Source organism: Telmatherina bonti (genome assembly GCF_933228915.1).
Source record: "Telmatherina bonti genome assembly, chromosome: 8".
Classification (NCBI taxonomy): domain Eukaryota; kingdom Metazoa; phylum Chordata; class Actinopteri; order Atheriniformes; family Telmatherinidae; genus Telmatherina; species Telmatherina bonti.
The window spans coordinates 16,800,203-16,808,352 of NC_136626.1; positions in this window are offsets into that span (position 1 = coordinate 16,800,203).

The following is an 8,150-nucleotide window of genomic DNA, read 5'->3' on the forward strand; positions in this document are numbered from 1 at the left end:
TATATTATTTCATAAATATTTTATAAAATACATTAAAATAAATCATAAATCATTATCAATTCTAAATATCACTAATAAACAAAAAAAAAGTATCATTGCATATGTCTGTAGAGGCTATTTTATTTTATTTTTTAAATTGCATTGTTTTTTATTTATTCATGCATGAAACGAACTCATAACCCTAGAACACTTTTTACAGGTGTATTTATGTGATTTTCCTCGTGTTACGTTTTTCTGAATGTCATGGGTCTCTGGATAGCTTCGGCATTGATGGCATGAGTGTTTTCCTGATCCAAAACCCACTTTTTCCTACAGGCACAGGTTTGGGTCATTTTCACCCGGCAATGGTGATAGAGGATCAAGTAGGTTTTGGGTGGATTCCAGCCAGGGATAGTGTTTGAGTATAAAATCTAGAGGGAGGTGTCCATTTAGAATGTACATTCCCAGCAAATCTGCCAAGTTTGGCATCAGGCTTGTCCTTGGCAACAATTCCCAGAGCAAGTAACTACTGGAAGGAATACCATATTGGGGAAACTTGTAACAAAATAACAGTATGTACAGTATGGCCAGTATTTCACCAAGGAGCTGGCCAAGCAGTAGATCACCATACAAACAGGAATGGGACCATTGATAATTGGTTCACATCTGTGCCACTAACGATTAACCTGCTGAAGAACTGTGGCGTGACCCTTGTGAGGACAGTATAAGCAAACTAAAAAATAGATCTCACAGGTGTTGAAAGCTAAAGAAAATTGCACACCAGGCACCCAGGCTTTTCTCTTTACCACAGAACTCACCTTGGTGTCTTTCCTCCCTGACAAAGCTTCAAAAGGGCAGGGCCCACTTGCAGTCCTGAAGCGGTTGAATTTTACAACAAAACTTTTGAGCGTGCGTGTTCTATGGCATGATAAACACTGGTGTGATAAACTCAGAGATCATACACAAAGAGAATGAGAAAGAGAGGCAACAACTACCTGCAGAGGAGGCCTTATATGCAAGCTTTGGCACTGGGGACTCAACAAACCATAGGTGGAGCAGTCCCCTCTTCAAATCTGTCACATCAACTCAGAATCCTGAACTGTACCACGCTTGTCATCCCTTCCCCTGGCACTATTGTGCTGACTGCCCCTTAGGTTTGGACAGGAAGACACGACACAGGTGGCACTTTTGCTGTCGACCCGTGTGTCTTTGCCATTACTACCCTGCATGTACTGATTGCATGTAAGGATAGAGTAAGAAACAGTGGTCCTGTAATTTGCATGCTATATTTATTTAGTGTTGTGGTTATGAGCAACTATCAAAAAGTGGTAATTTCCAAGGGAATTCATATAATGATGAAACTATTTTAGTCAGCTGGTCATTTTTACTGATTTAAAATATGCCATATTTTATCCCCTTTTTCCTGCAACTGTTTGTGTGCCAAGAACACTGTGCATTCACCTGGAAAGTCTCAAATGCCTCAGGAATGTTTTTTTTTTTTTTTTTTTTTTTTTTTACAATGCTCTACTTTTAGAAATATAACAGTTTAAAATAAAAGAACACTACACTGATTTGTCATGTATTGTCATAGTTTCACATATAAAATACTTTTTGTTAGGGATATTAGTAAAAATTACCTGACATTAGTGATGGTGTAACACATTTGAACAATAGGGTTCTAGGCTAAAAGTGCTCCCATTAATGTTTGAATATATAAATTGGTGTTATTTAATTTAGGCCAAAATTATTTGAATAAATAAATAAATAAATAAATAAAATTAAAAAGTAATATAACAGCTGCTCAGAAATTTAATTTATGGGCAATGTTCAACTTACCAAAAATGAATGGTAGCAATATTCAATTCAATTCAATTCAATTCAATTCAATTCAATTCAGCTTTATCTGTATAGTGCCACTTCACAACAATGTTGTCACAGGGCACTTTACATACACGAATAAACATACACGTCAATTCGAGCCAATTCATACATATCCTATATTAGAAACCAACTGATGACTTTGAACCAATCCCCCATCCTGAGCATGCACACAGCAACAGTGGGAAGGAAAAAAACTCCCCTTTAACAAGAAGAAAACCTCCAGCAGAACCCGGCACAGGGAGGGCAGCCATCTGCCTCGACTGGTTGGGGTGGAGATGACAGGAAAGACAGATCAACATGTACAATTGCACTTATTCAGGAAGACCTGCGGAATAAAAGAAGAAATAGTGATAGATAGATAGATAGATAGATAGATAGATAGATAGATAGATAGATAGATAGATAGATAGATAGATAGATAGATAGATAGATAGATAGACTGCAAACAACCTCAATGTCCAAAAGTTTTTAGCAATAAATAAATAAGCAATCAAAAATTTTTCCATTTCAAGGAAATTTAGATCACTTGAGGAAAAATCTTCAAATTTAAGACCAAAAGAAGAATATTTAGAGTCATTTTACTGCTGTCAAATGTCAAAGCAGGCTGAAGGGTAAAACTACTTTATAATGTTATCTATAACCTCATAACTCTGCAGTGAAACCAATTTTCTTTTCCTTCTTTTCCAAACTTTCTAGAGCCGCTTCTGAGCATTTGGACAATTGTAACAAGAAGACTTTGCAGCACTACCCATGTTATGCTGCATTGCCACTTTAAATATGGAGAAGCACACAGCTGCTGGCCAAAAAAAAAATTCATTTTCTTAGTTAACGGACAAATGCACCACATTGTAACACTAACTGAGTTACTTTGTAATGTGTAACAGTATAAGTTACTGATGAACTGTTAAAGCAGGATCCACTGTTTCTAGTCATAACGATGATTTCCACACCAACATAACCAATCTGATTTGTGTGCACAATCTGAAAAATGCTTTCAGAAGTAGATTTACAAGGTTATTAACCCTATTAAATTACCACGTGGAAAAAAATCTGTTTATGGCATTTGTGCAGATGCATGATTTAGCTCATAGCTTTATGTACTGTACTTATGTTTTATTGTCCCTGAGGCTTGCATAACCTGATAGACTCATTGGTTTGTAAATGATTAACCCTTTAGGCACGTGACTTTTTAAATCTTTAATGCATATTGTAAATTTAAAAAAAAAAAATTGAATATGAACCTCTAAAATCACTTCATATTTTGGCATTTGTAAACTCAAACTGATTTTCAAGGAAAGTTTTATTTCAATGAGTTGCACCTTTCTGTTACTGAAAGATTTACACACAAAAAAAAAACATCTTTAACCCTGAATATAATCATTTTCCAGTTAGCCCTCACCACTATTATTGCCTCAATTGGTAGAGTAATTTGTGGAGTTTCAGGTTAAGCGGGTTATGCAAGTTCGAAAGTGTCTTTTCTTGCAAACTGGTTAATCCCTAACATTGTTTGACCACACCCTATCCATGTCCCTGTTGCAGATGTGTTGTCATGTGTTAAGTGTTATATTTGTGCCTCTGGTTCACAGAGAAATTGTCAAAGTGGCAAACAACTGAACTGTTTGTGAACTTTAGTTGGCAGTACTCTTATCAAGGCAAGGCAAGTTTATCTGTATAGCACCTTTCATGTACAAGACAATTCAAAGTGCTTTATATGAAACATTAAAAGCATTACAGATGGTGTAAAACAGCATAAAAGACAACACGAATAGCAAAATCATAATAAAATGATAAATTATTTTCAAATAATTAAGAGCAAAAACAATTAAAATTAAAAGTTGCTGTGCAGATTTCATGCACAGGCGCACGAGAAAAGAAATGTTTTTAACCTGGATTTAATGGTGTCTACTTTTGGTGAACGTTTCATGTCCACTGGCAGTTTGTTCCACTTGTTTGCAGCATAACAACTAAATGCTGCTTCTCCATGTTTAGTCTGGACTCTGATCTGGATTAGTTGACCTGACGCTTTGGACTGAAGAGCTCTGCCTGGTTTATATTCTCTGAACATATCATAGATGCATTCTGGTCCTAAACCATTCTGGGATTTTTAAACAACCAGCAGGGTTTTAAAATCTATCCTGTGACTGATGGAAGCCAGTGTAAAGATTTTAAAACTGGTGTTACCTGATCAGGCCTCTTGGTTCTTGTTAAATCTCTAGCAGCAGCACTCTGGATGAGCTGCAGATGTTTAATACTCTTTTTAGGAAGTCCTGTTAAAAGACCAGTACAGTAATCCAGTCTACTGGAGTTGAATGCATGGATGAGTTTCTCCTGGTCTTTCAGGGAAACAAAACTTATAATTCTGTTGATGTTTCTGAGTTGGTAAAAAGCTGTCTTAGTTATAGCAGTGTGGCTGCTGAAATTCAGATCTGAGTCTATCAACACGCCAAAGTTACAAACTTGATTGCTAGTTTTGAGAGCCCGAGTGTCCAACGCTGAGCCTCTTCTCTTTGCTACCAAACAGAATCATCTCAGTTTTTTTTCTTCACCTAATTGGAGAAAATTCTCTCTCATCCAGGTGTTTATTTGCTCCAAACCTTGTCATAGTAAGTCTAATGCACTGTGGTCCTCTGGTGACAAAGATACATCAAGCTACATGTCATCTGTATAACTGTGATAATTGAAGTTCAGTATTATTTGACCCAAAGGGAGCATACACAAGTTGAACAGAAGAAGTCCAAAAACTAACCCCTGAGGTACTCCACATGTCATGGACACCCGTTTAGATTCATAGCTGTCAATTGTAACAAAATAACTCCTACCTTGTAAATAGGACCTGAACCAGTTAGGGACCACTCCAGGAAGTCCAACACAGTTTCCCAGCTTGTCCAACAGAATTCTGTGATCTACAGTATCAAACACAGCACTGAGATCCAGCAGAACCAGAACTGACACTTGACCAGAATCAGTTTTCACTCTAATGTCATTTAAGACTTTGACCAGAACCGTTCCAGTGCTGTGATGAAGTTGAAAGCCTGAGTGGAATTTATCAAGATTTCCACTTTCATTTAAGAAGTTATTATGCAGGTTGAACACAACTTTCTCAATCATCTTGGATATTAAAGAGAGGTTAGAGACAGGTTTATAGTTGTTCATTACAGAGGCATCTAGAGTCCTTTTCTTTAGGAGTGGCTTAATAGCAGCTATCTTAAGAGACTTGGGGAAAATGCTTCAAGCCAGTGAACTGTTGACAATAAGCAGGAGATCACTTTCTACAGAAGTAAAAATGACTTTTAAGAAGACAGATGGTATCATGTCCAAAGAGCATGTTGTTGATTTCCGATGCCAAACTGTTTCTTGTAGAATTTTTAAATTAATCATTTTAATTTCCTCTCTCTGGCCTCGCACAGCTCATTATTATAGTCTTGCAGGCTTTGTTTTGTACAGCTCATAATGAATCTGAAGTTTTGTTTTCCTCCACTTGCGTTCAGCTTTTCTGCATTCTTTTTAGGTTTACAACCATATTTTGCCATGGTGCCTACAGTTTCATAAGTTGCTCTTGATTCTAATCGGTGCAACAGCATCCATCACATTCAAGATTTTCAGATTAAGATGATCCAGGAGTCCATCAACTGACTCTGCAGTCGTTGTTGGCAACAGAGCTATGGCACTGATAAACTCTGCACTTGTTCCTTCATTAATGAAACTCTTCCTAACTGAGAAGCAGGTTGTTTGGACATTCTGGGTGATCAATAAGTTAAACAGGAGATAGAAATGTTTCAGACAAGGCCAAATCACAAACTGCAGGAGATAACCTTTAAAGGTAACCAGGTCCAGAATGTGAACTCAAATGTGAGTCTTTTACATGTTGCCACAAACCAAACCTGTCCAATACAGAGGAAAATTCTTTTGCATTACTATCTGTTAGATCATCTATGTGAATGTTAAAATAAACTGTTAAGATAAAATGATTAAAATCAGTATAGATAACACACAGTAATTTAGAAAATTCCTCAATTAAAAACTTGCACAGTGTCCCGGAGATCTGTAGACAATAAAAAATAAGATTTTAGGAATACCCTTCAAGATAAAACTAAGTTATTCAACAGAAATAAAATATTCATATGAAATCTCTTTACACTGAAAGAAATTTTTAAATAAAGCGGCTTCACCTTCTCCTTTCCTCCCGTTTTGACATTTATTCATAAAACTAAACTGAGGAAGTGCTGTTTCATTAAGAACAGAAGCACGTGTACCTTCTGTCAGCCATGTTTCTGTTAAAAAAAAAAAATCTAATCTGTGACAAATGATGAAGTCATTGACTGACAGTGACTTATTGACAGAGATCTAATATTTAGGGAAGATAGCTTTATGGAGTTTACGCTGGTCTGTATGCTGAGTGGTACATGGTACAGTACACAGATCAGATTGATTCATCCTACAAGTTGACTGCTCTCCATTCCTTCTTTTTGTAACCAACACAGGAATCCTACTGGGTCCCGGCTTGTACTGAGAACAGCAGTCAGACGTAGGTCTTCGACAGCAGGGACCCTGAATGCATCATGACATGCTATCTTTGTTTTAAACTCTGCTACTGCTTTATGAACATCCTCCACATCCTTCTGTGCTCTGCTCTGCCAGGACAGATCATTTCAGAGGGGGACCCGTATGTTTAAAAGAAGGGGTTGCTAGATTCTGGACTGGGACAGAGATATCTTCTGGAGACATTGGGTGATGTGGAGAAGAGGATCTGATGAGGGGGGGGAACTGGGTGTTTTTTTGCCTGTCTTCTATGTCCTTCCCTCCTGTCTCTGTGTTCGTGTTTAGATTTGCTGTCTCAACAGCATGAAACAGATGAGCGTCAAGCAATCTGCATCCGGATGGATTTGGATGCACTCCATCAAGTCTGAGACATTCCTTACAGTTCCAAAAGATATTGAAGTCATCAATGAACTTAATCCCATGGGCCATACATGCATTTGATAGCCATGTGTTCAGGCCGAAAAGTCTGCTGCAAACTTCAATTATTTTCTCTGCTGTAGGAATGGGGCCTGAGATGAAAACATGGTGTGCTCCAGAGTGACATATTCCCTCCAACAGCAGATCTCAGACCCAGTTTTCCTCCTCAGAATATCACGAGTCCCCATGTGGACAATGATCCTCATGCCATCTGGATGTGAAGACAGAATGGTCGGGCAAGATCTCTGTCAGTTCCTCGACTGACGTATCGGAAAAAGTTATATTTTCAGTCTTTACCATTCTCACATGCTGTGTGATTGAGTCCCCAATCAGGATTGTATCTATTTTTTATGTGGAATTGGTGATGGTGTCTGTAGTTGTCCTGGTTGTGGAATTTTGGGCTCTCCTCATATTTTGTTTTGCCCTTGGTGGAGTTTTGGGGCCATTTCTCACTTTCTTTTATTATCTATTTCACTTGGAGACAACGGATTGTATTTATTGTGCAGTGAAACTGCAAGTGGTGGAGTGAGTGCTCGAGCTTTAAATTTTCTGCTTGATTTACATTTACCATGGACAACATCAGACCAGGTTCTGGCTGGGTTTGTTGACTTTGGTATGGTACCAACCAGTAGGAGAAATCAGTTTGACCATCTGGTTTAGTATCTTCCTCAGTTGATCTTATGTCATTTAGACAAATCCATGGAAGTGTGTAAGCCAGATCTGTAGCAGGAGGCTCCACATCTGATGTGATCCCACATACAAAAATCTGAGTTAGTCCATCTGGTTCAGCTGCTTTGACAGGTACTGAAAATCAGTCAATAAATTCCTCATTCACACGAATTGCTTGCATTGTTTTAATCCTCTTCTCAAGCTCTGTTATTCTCAAAGAAAGTTGCTCACACTCGGTGCAGCTTACTGATACAGGGTTGGGAAACACAGGCTGATTTTAAAGCTCAGGCATTTTATTTTCACACTGACACATCAAAGACACTGATAACAGTCAGCTGTAAATGATCTGTTATTTGCCCCTCTGATTAGTCTAGCTTTCCATTTTAAGACCTGACAGATTTCTCTTTGCTGCTATTTTGCTGGCTAGCAAAGCTGCTCAGTTCAGACTTCATGCTGGTTTCGCCCACTTTCTTGGCCACTCCCTTAGCACAGATAGAAGAAACAGTTTTTTCTCTCCGATAGACAAACAAGGGGTTTTAGTCTGTAAAAGCAGCCTGTCACCTATGTAGACCAAAAAGCTGTTGCCATAATCATGTAATCTCAATTATATGCATGCTGCCCCCAACTTACTCCTTTTTTTTTCTTTTTTTTTTTTTTTTTTTTGC